The sequence below is a fragment of the Urocitellus parryii genome, chromosome 7, assembly GCF_045843805.1.
Source record: "Urocitellus parryii isolate mUroPar1 chromosome 7, mUroPar1.hap1, whole genome shotgun sequence".
Taxonomy (NCBI): domain Eukaryota; kingdom Metazoa; phylum Chordata; class Mammalia; order Rodentia; family Sciuridae; genus Urocitellus; species Urocitellus parryii.
Window position 1 is genome coordinate 140,408,772 of NC_135537.1, and position 13,438 is coordinate 140,422,209.

The 13,438-nt window shown below is 35.6% G+C and overlaps 1 protein-coding gene and 1 long non-coding RNA gene across 6 annotated transcripts in view; one reads left to right on the forward strand and one right to left on the reverse strand.

Annotated features, from left to right (window-relative positions):
- Positions 1-13,438, forward strand: part of Ssh2 (slingshot protein phosphatase 2) — a 254,003-nt gene that overhangs the window by 91,096 nt on the left and 149,469 nt on the right. The window lies entirely within an intron of this gene.
- The window catches only part of LOC113182825 (uncharacterized), a 122,724-nt gene continuing 109,737 nt past the window's right edge, over positions 452-13,438 (reverse strand). The window contains exons 6-7 of the long non-coding RNA XR_013343973.1: positions 8,543-8,608; positions 452-612 (exon numbers count right to left, since the gene is read on the reverse strand). This is a non-coding gene — a long non-coding RNA (uncharacterized LOC113182825). The remainder of the gene's footprint in view (positions 613-8,542; positions 8,609-13,438) is intronic.

A 13,438-nucleotide genomic window follows, 5' to 3' on the forward strand; every position in this document is an offset into this window, starting at 1 on the left:
ACCTTTCTATACCTGTAATATGGAAATAAACATTTTTCTTCTTACCTCTCTCTCCTTGGGAGAATGGGGAGTTGTGGTACATAATGTGTTTATCAGAACTCTTGGTTAATAGAAACTGACCAAATAAAATAAAGGTTATTTTGGAAGTTAAATTTAAGATATAATTGGATTTAGGGCATCAGATTATTTCATAAGGAGAATCTCTCTTCACCATATACCTTTTCTTTTTATCTATGTTGGTTTTATTTTTGTGGGGACCCTCCCTATGAAGCAAAGAATACAGCTATTTACAGTCCTTTCTGTATTTATTTTTACCAGCTTACTCACCCTAATATAATGATACCGTGTGTGTGTGTGTGGGGGGGGGTGTTTGGGTTACTGGGGAGAGAACCACAGGGATGTTTTACTCCTGAGCTACATTGTACCCAGGTCTCCCAGTTCTGCCTTTTTTTTTTTTTTTTTTAATGTTGTGATCCTGTCTAAGTTGCTAAATCTGTCCTTGAACTTTTGATCTTCCTGCTCCAGTCTCCCCAGTAGCTGAGATTGTCACCATGCCTGGCAAGATATCTTTGCTTCAGTAGTTCCAGCAGGAGAATAGAAAAGGATGGTTCCCTGAAAGAAAATAAAGAGTATAATTGTCATCATCAGAAAAGGAATTGATGGGGCAGGCAAAACCAAAAAATTTTCATTATATATAAATTAAACTTGTAGAGTATACAACTCTACTACAGATACAATTGTCTGTAGCAGACACAGGTGATTGAAAATTCATGTTCTTCTACCATTCCTAATAGAAACTTCTGTTTTGTTCAGATAGGTCTCCATTTCTTCCCTGTAGCTACATAACTCAAGGAAGATTAGACCAGTCCCAGCCCATGATTCCTGATTAGACCCAGTCAGCCAGGGAGTATAGTCCCATTGTCATAGCTTGATTTGGGTATGAAACATGATCCAGTTAAGGACAGTGAGATGAAAAAGTATGCTTGGGGGTGGGGGCAGACTTCTCAGATAATTTTCCTTGTACTTTAAAAAATGTGAAGATCTGTTTTCCTCAGCTGTTGTTGGGTATATATGTAATCAATCTTGACTCTGGCCATCATCTTGAAGCCATATTAACCTGGCAAAGCAGAAACATGAGAAAAACTGTATCCTTGATAGAGTTCAGACATTGAATTTCCTTTTATTATGTAACATTATGCTTTTCCTTATTGTTTAAACTATTTAAGGTAGTTTTTTTTAACTACTTGAGACTGAAAAACATGAGTCATAGTACAGGTAATTGTGCATTCCTCAGTGAGGAGAAAAGCTCTTAAAGGGCAATATAGTTCCCCTGGACCTGTTATAGAGCTTTACACATCGTTGAAGCTCAGTAAAATATTTGTTATACAATCATGGTTGTTTTTACTTGTATTTGAAATTAAAGCAATAGAAAAAAACACCTTTCTTTCTCCTTCTCTAACAATTTAATTCAAAAGCCACTAGATAGAACTAAAAAGGATAGGTGTCTGTGGCCCAGACAGGGATACTGGAATTCAACTGAGGTGAGAAGGGCATTCACATGGGGAGGTACCCTGAAGCTGGATGTGAAAGCCTGAGCAGGGTGAGGATGGGACCCCTGTGGGAGAGGAGGTGTTAGAGCATAAAAAATCTGAGAAAGGCATCCACAAAGAGGGGCACTGGCTTAGTGCAAAGTGTCAGAGCCTGAGTGGGGTGTGCTTACTTTTTGTTGCTCTGGAAATTCTGTTTACTTTATAATAGAAAATAGGTGCTCAAAATGCACCTGTATTTTATTTTTTTAAACTGTGATAAGGTTAATATTCCTAATGCCTCTTTTTAATATGAAACTATTGTTTGTTTGATTATATTATGTGAAATTCCTCAAACATGTCTGAATAAAGCAACCCTACCTTCACACAAAGCATTATTTTCTATAATGCATAAATTTAATTAATTATACCTAATCTACTTTTCATCTCTATAGAAAATGTTTTTCATTTTAGTCTTCACTGGAGTAGAACTGAAGTATTTCATTTTCTCAAAATTGTACTATGTACTTTAAGTTTCAAAGGCAACCTGGAGGAAATTGTCTTTTGAGGAAAAAAATATCAGGCTCTCTGGTTTCCTTCCCAAATTCTTTGATTTTTGTGAGCAAAAGTTTCTGCTCATCATTAATACCAACACAACAGCAAGCGTAGTTGCAGTCACTTTGCAACTGTATTAAATAGTCAAGTTTAAATAGTTAAGATTACTCTATTTTATTAATGATAAATGTGGTCAATCTTAGGTTCCACTGTGATCTTTGGGCAGAGGTAAAGTAAGGTTGATTTTTCCAAAGCCAAGAGCTGTATACTGTTCAATCAAGGTGCTTTTGTGAAAATAAAGGTTATAGAAAATGAGGATCCAAAAAAAAGTTTTTTTTTTTCAATAATTATGTGGCTTTTTAACAAAAGCTTTCTATATCTGGTAATATATACCACTTAAGATATGTTTAATAAAGCCAAGGAACTGTAATACTTTTTAAACTAAATGCCAGTCTTGGGTGACTAGTAGGCCACATGTCACTGGGAATATTAAAGGGAGTGAGGTACTGCATAAGGAGTTTACAGCATTTTTTAATTCACAGAACAAAATGCATTGAATGTCAGAGCATTGGTGTTTTTTGTTTTTACAAAATTAACCCTGGTAATTGTTAACTTGTTTCTAGTTTTGTTTTTTTACATGCTGGGGATTGGATCAGGGCCTTGGGCATGCTAGGCAAACATTCTACCATTGGGCTGCATACCCACTCCTTCCTTTTTTAAAAAAAAAAAATTCATTATATTTTTATTTATTTATGTATTTATTCATTCATTCATATGTAGTGCTGAGGATCAAACCCAGTGCCCCATATATGCTAGGTGAGCGCTCCACCACTGAGCCACAACCCCAGTCTCCCAATCCTTCCTTTTATATTGGGCTGACCAAATTTCCCAGCTGACCTGGAGTTTGTAATCCTCCTGCCTCAGCCTCCCAAGTAGTATGGGATTATAGGTATGTGCCACCATGCCCAGCCTTCAGTTTTATATGGCCATGAATTCCAAAGTTTATTAGGTTATAATACATTTAAATATCCTTTTATTTCTTAATAGTGCCTCCAGTGGTTGTGGTGTTTTTTTGTTTTTGTCTTTAAAAACTCCGATGTATAAGAAGTTTCCTTCCTCCATGATTTTTCATTATTTAAAACCCAAACTCATTTTTCCTTTTCTTACTTAAAAACTTTTTTTCTGTAATTTTTTGTTCCAATAATTCACCCATTCAGTAGATATTTGTAGACTACCTATTAGGATAAGATGTGAGTGTACATGATTATAATACAAGAAGTAAGATATCTGTGAGAACAACAAGAAAAGGGAAGCTTGTACCCAGTTGAGGGAGATCAGAGACTGAGTTTTGCAAGATTTTCTTCCTGAAAACCAGGAATCAGGTCCTTGAAAGAGTTTCAAAATAAAGGCATTTTGGGGGGATATGGTTCTAAGAATAACTTGAAATGATTTGGAATTCTGAGTGAACTTTTTTAGATGCCTTGTAGACAATATATAGAAAAAGACAAATAGAAGTTCTGAAGTTCTTATGGTTGATTATTCCCCTAAGTAACAAAGGCATAAACTGGTGCAAAGTCCAAGGACCTATGGGAAGAGAAAGACAGCAAGAAAGCTGAGTTCAATCTAATCTGTTTCTTACGTATTGAATTCCTTTATTTGTGTGTGTGTGTGTATGTATACACATCTAATTTCCCAATAGATTTCTTTTTAAAAAAATATTTATTTTTTAGTTTTAGGTGGACAGAATATCTTTATTTTTATGTGGTACTGATGATCGAACCCAGTGCCTCATGCATGCTAGGTGAGCACTCTACCATTGAGCCACAACCCCAACCCCTCCAATAGGTTTCTTTATAAATTAAAACCCCAAATCTACAGTAATGGCTTCTATTTTAGGTAGTCTCCAGGACAACCCTTTTTATATCATAAATTCAATGGAAATATTTTGTTTAAAATTTTTTTTAATTCAGTAAGCCAGTAATGAGGAATGAAAGGCTGCCTGGAGGAATATTTTCAGGGATTTAACCACAGATGGTACACCCCACCAGGGTCCCAGTTCTTATGCTGTCTGTGTGTATGTATAGTAAGTACCAGTTAATTGTATTTCAGCTATTTGTAGTTGCAGTTTTACTTTTGCTATGTAATTATTTGCTTGTCTCCTTCATCACACTTAAGCAGGGCCTGCATCTGTTTTATCCCCAACACCTAGCATAGTGCCTAGAAACATACATGTCTTTTGATGGTAGGGTGCTTGTCTAGCATGTGAGAAGCCCTGGGTTCAAACCCTTGTACACCCCCCCCCCAGCGCGCGCGCGCACACACACACACACACACACACACAGATATCTTGAATGAATGGACAGGTGGGTCTAAAGGATCATATCCTGTCTTTCTGTCATGGATTCATTTGGAGTAATCAAAGTTATATAGAAACAAGAAATCTCCATACTGCTTTCCAAATTGGCTGCACCAATTTGCAGTCCCACCAACAATATACAAGCAGTATGGAGATTTCTTGGAAAGCTGGGAATGGAACCACCATTTGACCCAGCTATTCCCCTTCTTGGTCTATTCCCTAAAGACCTAAAAAGAGCATGCTACAGGGACACTGCTACATCGATGTTCATAGCAGCACAATTCACAATAGCAAGACTGTGGAAGCAACCTAAATGCCCTTCAATAGACGAATGGATAAAAAAAAAAATGTGGCATTTATACACAATGGAGTATTACTCTGCATTAAAAAATGACAAAATCATAGAATTTGGAGGGAAATGGATGGCATTAGAGCAGATTATGCTAAGTGAAGCTAGCCAATCCCTAAAAAACAAATGCCAAATGTCTTCTTTGATATAAGGAGAAAAACTAAGAACAGAGTAGGGACGAAGAGCATGAGAAGAATATTAACATTAAACAGGGATGAGAGGTGGGAGGGAAAGGGAGAGAGATGGGAAATTGCATGGAAATGGAAGGAGACCCTCAGGGTTATACAAAATTACATACAAGAGGAAGTGAGGGGAAAGGGAAAAATAATACAAGGGGGAGAAATGAATTACAGTAGAGGGGGTAGAGAGAGAAGAGGGGAGGGGAGGGGGGATAGTAGAGGATAGGAAAGGCAGCAGAATACAACAGACACTAGTATGGCAATATGTAAATCAATGGAAGTGTAACTGATGTGATTCTGCAATCTGTATACGGGGTAAAAATGGGAGTTCATAACCCACTTGAATCAAAGTGTGAAATATCAAGAATTATGTAATGTTTTGAACAACCAACAATAGAAAAAAGAGTTATATAAAAACAGATCTTACTTTTCTCACAGTAATTTTTTAGAGAAAGAAGCATAAAAAGTGGATGTTTACAACCTGTGATCTACCCTTTAGTTTACATTCAGTTTATATTTATTTTGCCTCTTAACTATTCATATAACTGTTATTGTCATCTGGTCTTGATTTTAATCAATACGAGGGCAAGAACTGTGTCTTTTAAATTACTTGCCCCAGCTCCCTGGTATTGAAATGTCATAGGATTAGTGCATGTAAAATACAGTAGTTTAAAAAGGATTTTTACTTTACTGGAGAAATATTTAAAAATAGTTTTTATGTTTTACTCATGTGGAACTATTTTAAACTCTTCACTTATATAGGTCAAGAATGAAGTATTTATGAACATTTCATTGATTAATTATTTAAAGTTATCTATGCAGTGGAGTTATTCCAAAGGCCAAAGATCAGATTTGAATGTTTTCATAGCCTTCATAATTGTTAACTGTCTATTAATGATTGCTTACTTTCCAGTGAATTGTGCATACCAAGTTTTCAATTCTGTGACTCCTCAAATGTATGAAAATTGGTAATTATCACTGTAAAAATGAAATTCAGTTCATTGCAGCCTCTGGAAGCACTTCACACGAATATTGAATGTGTCCATGTGTTTACATCATGTACATAGACACACCTGAAAGCCACTCTTGATTTTCTTCTGCAAGGTTTAGTTTATCTTGTAGATTTCTTGGATCTTGCAGAAAATATAGCATGAAAGCATTCTGTGTGTCATCTCTAATGGTTTGAGAGGGTTTTTGTCTTAATCTGCAGCATACCTATTTTATCCCATATTTTCAGTTGACTCTAATTGTGTAATGTTTCATTTTACCATTTCTTTTTAAAATATTTTTTTAGTTGTAGATGGACACCTTTATTTTGTTTATTTGTTTTTCTGTGGTGCTGATGATCAAACCTAGTGCCTCACACATGCTAGGCAAGCACTCTACCGCTGACCTACATCCCCAGCCCCATCATTTTACCATTTCTTGGTAGCCTTCATTTCATGGAAGTATTCAAGGCATTGATCAGGAGATGTTTTTTAGAAAATTAAGCAAGTTGTAGCTATTTCATGGTAGGTACTCAGAGAGGGTATTTACTGGCCAGGATATTGTCTGGGTATGCCTTTTTATATTTACCTTTGCTTCCCAGAATCATGTTTTTGAGGATTTGCTAGTATCTTTCACAGGTCTTTTTAATTTACACATATAACTGCAAGGACTGTGTTGGTTTCTTAAGAAAAAATATTTAATGACAATGAGGATGGATATTTTCAAAATTATTCTTTATAAAGTTGATTATAGCACTTTCTTTTCTCTTATTAAACTTTTAATCAGTGTGTTTAGGGAGGGGGTGCATCAGTAATTTTTTTCTTAGGATTTAGAGCATAAGTAATAAATATTTTCTGAAATTACCTTAGGATATAAATTTCAAAGATCAAGGAGAGATCGTCATAAGATTTTTGCACAATGGGAGGGAAAGACTTGTGGGAACCTTCGGGAAAAGCAAGAATGCTGCCAGAGAGAATAAGACAGTGGAGAAACAGTCAATTAAAAACAGTAAGTGCTTAAAAGACTGTATAGCTGGGAAGTTTCTGTCTGTAAGTTGACAATGTGTGATGCTGATTTTCAGCAAGGGAAATTCAGATGACTGAGTGCTTCTCTCATGAAATTCTACCTTCCTCTTACACAGCATATCCTATTTATGCAGTTCTAGTTAGACCTATATTACTAAGGAGATGATTTTTTTTGTTCAGTTGGTGAGTTGTCAAGGTTAATGAGGATTATAAGTATAATTAAAGACTTACTGCATTAAGTTGTCAATTAATTTTTTTCTTAGTCACCATTTCCATGAATAAAACCAGGAGTGTAATAACTGTAAAAGGATGTTAATAACTGGTTTCCTGATATTCAATGTATTAGTAAGGATCACTAGTAGGCCTCATTTATATTAAGAGTTAGATCACATTCTCATTTCTGACCCCTTTATTTCAGTACCTATGCTCCCATTTCAAACAGGAGTTTTTCCTTTTCCTCTTTCCTGCTGCCTGCCTTCTTTTGTGTGTGTGTTGGGGGGGGGGGGTGCGGGGAGGATGGGGGGAATGTGCATACTACTTTTCCAGCCTTTTGTTTGTGGAAGTCTTAACAGTGACATGCCTGCTGTCTTAGTGGTATAAAGGAATTACACCTAGGCATTTTAAGCATCTGATCTTCTCCATATTTATTAACCTACCCTGCCCCCAGCTTTTAACTTTTATATTAACTGCGCATAATCAGGCACAGGCTTAATTTTAAAGTTACAAAAAGCAGTCTTCCACAGGGCTCCTCAATTCTTTTCACCAGAAATTTCTTTTAACAGAGAAAAGTGAATGAGAAACTCCTGACAGTTAATATAGGGTCTCAATAAGTTGCTTAGGGCCTCAGTAAATTGCTGAGGCTGGCTTTGAACTTGCCATCCTCCTGTTTTAGCCTCCCAAGCTGCTAAAATTACCACTACTTATCTTCAAGGTTTTTTTCTAGTTGTAATACATAAATTATAAATGAATTAGTAAGCTAAGTTTTTAGGAAAATTTTTTAGACTGGCACGTAAAAACCCAGGTACAGGTAGTGTGAGCATTGTTGTACTAGAGTGCTAAAGAAGGAGCCATGCTTGCACTTGGAAAAGCATGGAATCCCAGTCTTAGAGGCAAGGAAGGTCTCTAGAGAGAGAGGAACACCTAAGCTACAAATCTGAAGGATGAATAGAAGTAGGGAAGCAAAGGGTTCAATTTCCATGAAGATTGTTCTATAGAAAAATCTAAGAGACAAGATGGTGTGGCTCATTGGAGATACCACAAGAATTTCAGTATAGGAAAATTCACTTGCAGTTGAAATACTTAATATCTGAAACTAAATAGTATCATTTTCTAAGATGTAAGAAACAGAAAATGCTTGTGATACTAGCATTGGTTGGAAAAAAGGAAAACTACTTCTAGCTAATGGCAAAAAGTCAACTTACTAGATTGTCCTTGCATCTTTAATGACAGATACATGGCAAAAATTCAAAGCAGAAAAAGTTCATGATAGTTTGCAAAATCTAGCTTTGGCTTCTAAAAGGTTTGTTAAGGGGCTGGGGATGTGGCTCAAGCGGTAGCGTGCTCACCTGGCATGCGTGCGGCCCGGGTTCGATCCTCAGCACCACATACAAAGATGTTGTGTCCGCTGAAAACTAAAAAATAAATATTAAAAAATTCTCTCTCTCTCTCTCTTTAAAAAAATAAATAAATAAAGGGTTTGTTAAAATTCTCAACCCTTTTAATTAGTTGTAAATGATGATGATTGATTGTCATAGTTAGTGAGAACTGAAGACTCCCACCATCACCCCCCTGCCCTCAATTATGACAGCTCCTCAGCCTGCTGAGGCAAATGCACATATCAGAACATCTCTTCAGCAGCCTCCCCTCATCTCACCTCTGATGAAGGGGTATGAGTCCTTAAGACCAAACATTTCTCTAAATTACCAAAAGGAAATGGAAGAACTTAAATTGAAATTTAGGCTGTGTTTAAGATATGCATGAGATGGGTGATTGAGTTGAGTTCGAGGTAAGGTAGCCAGTAAAGCCAGTAATGAGTGCTGCTGTTGGATATGCTTGCCCTATATAAGCACCTGTACCTATCAGCTCAATCAATTCCCAAAGCTTCCTGGTTCATTTGGCAATTAAGATTTTTGTGGAAGATTGGTCTCATAGCTTAGGCTCTGTCCAAGGTTAAAGGCACTGAAACTGGTCTTTAAACAACAGCAGCATATGAAGTGTTCTATCAGTATTTTCTGTGAAAGCAGTGCTTTCTCCAGTTTTACAACAGTGTAAACTTGGGTTTGTCTGCCCTCTAGTGGACATCTGTGGTGACACTAACCAGTGTTTTCTAGCTTTAGGGGAAAAAAAAAATGATTGGCCTTATAAATTTTAGCCTGTTTCCATAAAGAAGTTTTTGTTATTGCCATATTTGTAATTCTACCCAGGTTTTTAGATGCTCGTAAATACCTTCCCTGGCTTCTCCATCAATGGATCAGATTTAAAGCCCTGCCCCCTCCAGTTTTATCTTTGGTGCCTACCCAAAGGCAAGCCCTAGGTTTCAACTAAGCTAATGAGCTCACTGCCACCCACAAGGTGTCACAGGTATTTTTGTTGTTCTTTCATTTTCTCATGTCTCAAATTGCCTATCAGTCCTTTAAGACATTCAAGACTGAACTCAAAATCCAGTTACCCTGTGAATACTATATCCTCAGTGAGGGCTCTCTTCTGAATTCCTGTGGCATGGTCTTCTTGTGCCATGCATTTATACTGTATTTTTTATCAACTTTTCAAATATGCCTATCTTCCTCTTGAGTATGATATTGGGTCATACCTTTTTGTTTCTCTTATGGACTCTAGCAGCTCTCAATGAATGTGTTAGTCATTTGCCCATCAAAAATTTTACCCAGTATCTTTTCCCCTATTGAAGGCTAAAACATTATTTGTATAGCTTTAAATATGAATATTATCATAGTAGCAACTCATTTCCTTCTAATTAAAAGTATATTACCAATATACCTACTTGTTAAATATTTGAATTTCTTTTTGGTCAGAGTCATTAACTGCATTTGTTTACTCATTAGTTTAAAAATGATTTTAGGAAACTTGAGAACATGCCTGCTGTGGTGGCAAACTCCTGTAATCCAAGTGGCTTCAGAGACTGAGGAAAGAGAATTGCAAATTCAAAGCCAGTCTCTGCAACTTATCAAGGCCCAAACAACTTAGCAAGACCCTGTCTCAAAATAAAAAAGGGCTGGGAATGTGGCTCAGTAGTTAAGGGCCCTGGAATCAATCCCTGGTACCAAAAAGAAAAAGAAAATTTTAGAACATCGTGCCATCAGTTTAATGTCTCTTCATTACCTATGTCTGTGTGTGTTGGTCTAATGTTTTCATTTGTAACCTTGGTTATTTCTAATTTAATTTTTTGTATCCATAAGTAATTAGAATGTTTAATATTGAAAGAAAACAAAGTAGATGTATTTTATTTCACTTCCCCTAGATGATATTATTGCCTTTTATAATTTTTAAATTTATTTATTTATTTTAATTAGGTATATATGACAGCAGAATGCATTGACTCATTGCACACAAATGGAGCACAACTTTTTATTTCTTTGACTGTACACAACATAGTTGCACCACATGTGCAGTCATACATGTACCTAGGGTAATGACGTTTATCTCATTTTACCATTTTTCCTACCCCCATACCCCCTTCCCATCTCTCCTTTCCCTTTGCCCAATCAAAGTTCCTCCATTCTCCTTATGTGCGCCCTCCCTCCCCCATTTTGGGTCAACATCCACTTATCAGAGAGAACATTTGGCCTTTGTTTTTTGGGAGATTGGCTTACTTCACTTAGCATAATATTCTCCAACTTAATTCATTTACTTCAAATGCCATAATTTTATACTCTCTTAATGCTGAGTAATATTCCATTGTGTGTATGTACCACAGTTTCTTTATCCATTCATCTATTGAAGGGCATCTAGGTTGCTTCCACAGTTTAGGTATTGTAAATTGAGCTGCTATAAACATTGATGTGTCTGCATTACTATAGTATACTGATTTTAAGTCCTTGGGTATAGACCAAGGAGTGGGATAACTGGGTCAAATAGTGGTTCCATTCCAAGTTTTCTAATCAAGATGGAGTGGTAGTAGCATAAGGATTGACAAATAGATCAGTGGAACAGAATAGAGGCCAAAAGTAGACTTTCATTTATTACTGTCATTTGATATTTTACAAACAGACCAAATATTACAATGGAAAAAGGAAAGTATTTTCAACGAATAGTGTTTGAAAACTGGATATCCATATTTTTTAAAAAAGGAACATCTATCTCTATCTCACACTACAAACAGATATTAAATTTAGATGACCTTGTATACAAACCCATAAAGCTTTTGTAAGAAACTACAGTAAAATATCTTTGTGACTAGAGGGTAGGCAAAAAAAAAATTTTTATTTTTAGTTGTACATGGTTTATTTATTTTTATATGGTGATGAGGATCTAACTCAATGCCTCACGTGTGCCAATTAAGCACTCTACCACTGAACTACAACACTTGCCAGGCAGATGTTTTTGAGAATGCAGAAAACAATAACCATGGAAGAAAAAATTACTAATCAAACCTCAATTGTAACTCTTCTACATTTTTGATAAGAGTGTAAAGTGGTACACTTTGGGAAAAGCCTCATAGTTTCCTATAAAATTACAAATACATTTACCCCAAGATCTAAGAGAAAGAAAAGCATATGTCTACCAAAAGAAAAAAAAACACAAAATATGTTCATATTATAACTTTATTCAAAATATTCAAAATTCAAACAATCCAGATGTATCTAACAACAAGAGAATGAATAAACAAACTATAGTATATTCATATGATAGAATCCTCAGCAATGAAAAGAATGGAAATAATGTTGATTGCAACATCATGGAGGAATCCCCAAAATATTGTATTGAGTAAAAAAAAAAATACTTCCCATTAAAGAGTACAAACTATATGACCCCATTTCTTTTGGAATCATGTAAATAGAATCATATGTCAGACACTAATCTTATATTTTCTTTTATCTTTTTATATACTAATTTTTCATGGGAAAAATGTAGTGGAAAAATAATCAGAACAATGTTTTCCTCTAGATATGAGTGGTGCCATATATTAACTGGGAAGGAAACATAAGAAAATTTTCTGAGGTGACAGAAATGTCCCATTTCTTGATAGCCAAAAATCTGAGTTACATAAGTGTACACATTTGTAAAAAATCTTTGGATGGTGCACTTAAGATTTGTGCATATTTAGCCAGGCTGGTACATGCCTATAATCTCAGACTTGGTCAACTGAGGCAGGATACTCATAAGTTCAAGGCCAGCCTGGGCAGATTAATGAGACCCTATCTCTCTTTTTTTCTTCATATATTTATTCTCTTTTCAAAAATGTTTTGGTCTCCTGCTATATCTCAGAAATGTACTAATAGCTGCTTTTAAGTTACAAAATACAAAATAACAATTTATTTCTTGGAGAAAATCTTTGTGATTACCATTAAAAAATGAAATTTTGAGTTCCCAAAGACTTTCTTTTTGTTAAGTCTTTGAACTTTCTCATGGCACACATGCCTGTGGTACTGTAGCCTCCAAATAGACATAATTGCATTTATAGTTTATAGAGAAAATACAAAGACAAGTTCTGAAAATAGCCTTAAAAGAAAGTGACCTTTGCTTATAGAAACATCAAAAGCAAATTGGACTGTGCAATCAGAGCCATGAGTTTTAGGAAAACTACTTTCCTTTCACATCTTTTGTGAAGATTCTTTCAAGAATGCCATACCCATGATCGTGTAACATTATTATAATTGTGAAATAACATTATTACATTCGTAAATTAACGTTATCCAATAAAAGGCACATCTTTAAATATTAAGAAAATCTAAAAATCAAAATAGAAGTAGAGGGGCTGGAGATGTGGCTCAGCGGTAGCGCGCTCGCCTGGCATGCGTGCGGCCCGGGTTCGATCCTCAGCACCACATACCAACAAAAATGTTGTGTCCACCGAGAACTAAAAAAAATAAATAAATATTAAAAATTCTCTCTTTCTCTCTCTCTCCCCTCTCTCACTCTCTCTTTAAAAAAAAAAATAGAAGTAGAGAATACATTAAAAATCAATCACTTAATTTGTAAACCTTGAGAAAATAACAGCCTATTCCAGTTTCTTCAGAGGCTTGTAAGGTTTTTGTAAGAGTGGTCAGGAAGTATAGAACAACAAAATGGAAGACAGGACTTGGAAACAAGGCCAACATTAATTTAAGAATTTACAACTTTTTCTTTTTTTTTTTAAATGAGCCAGAAGTATTCTTTTATAATGTTGATTCAGGTCAGCATCTTATTTTGAAAGAATACTTCTGGCTCAAAAGTGATAGATATTGCAACCTGACTCTTCCTACTAATCTAGCATAATGGTTTCTTTCAGTAATAAGTGTATCTTC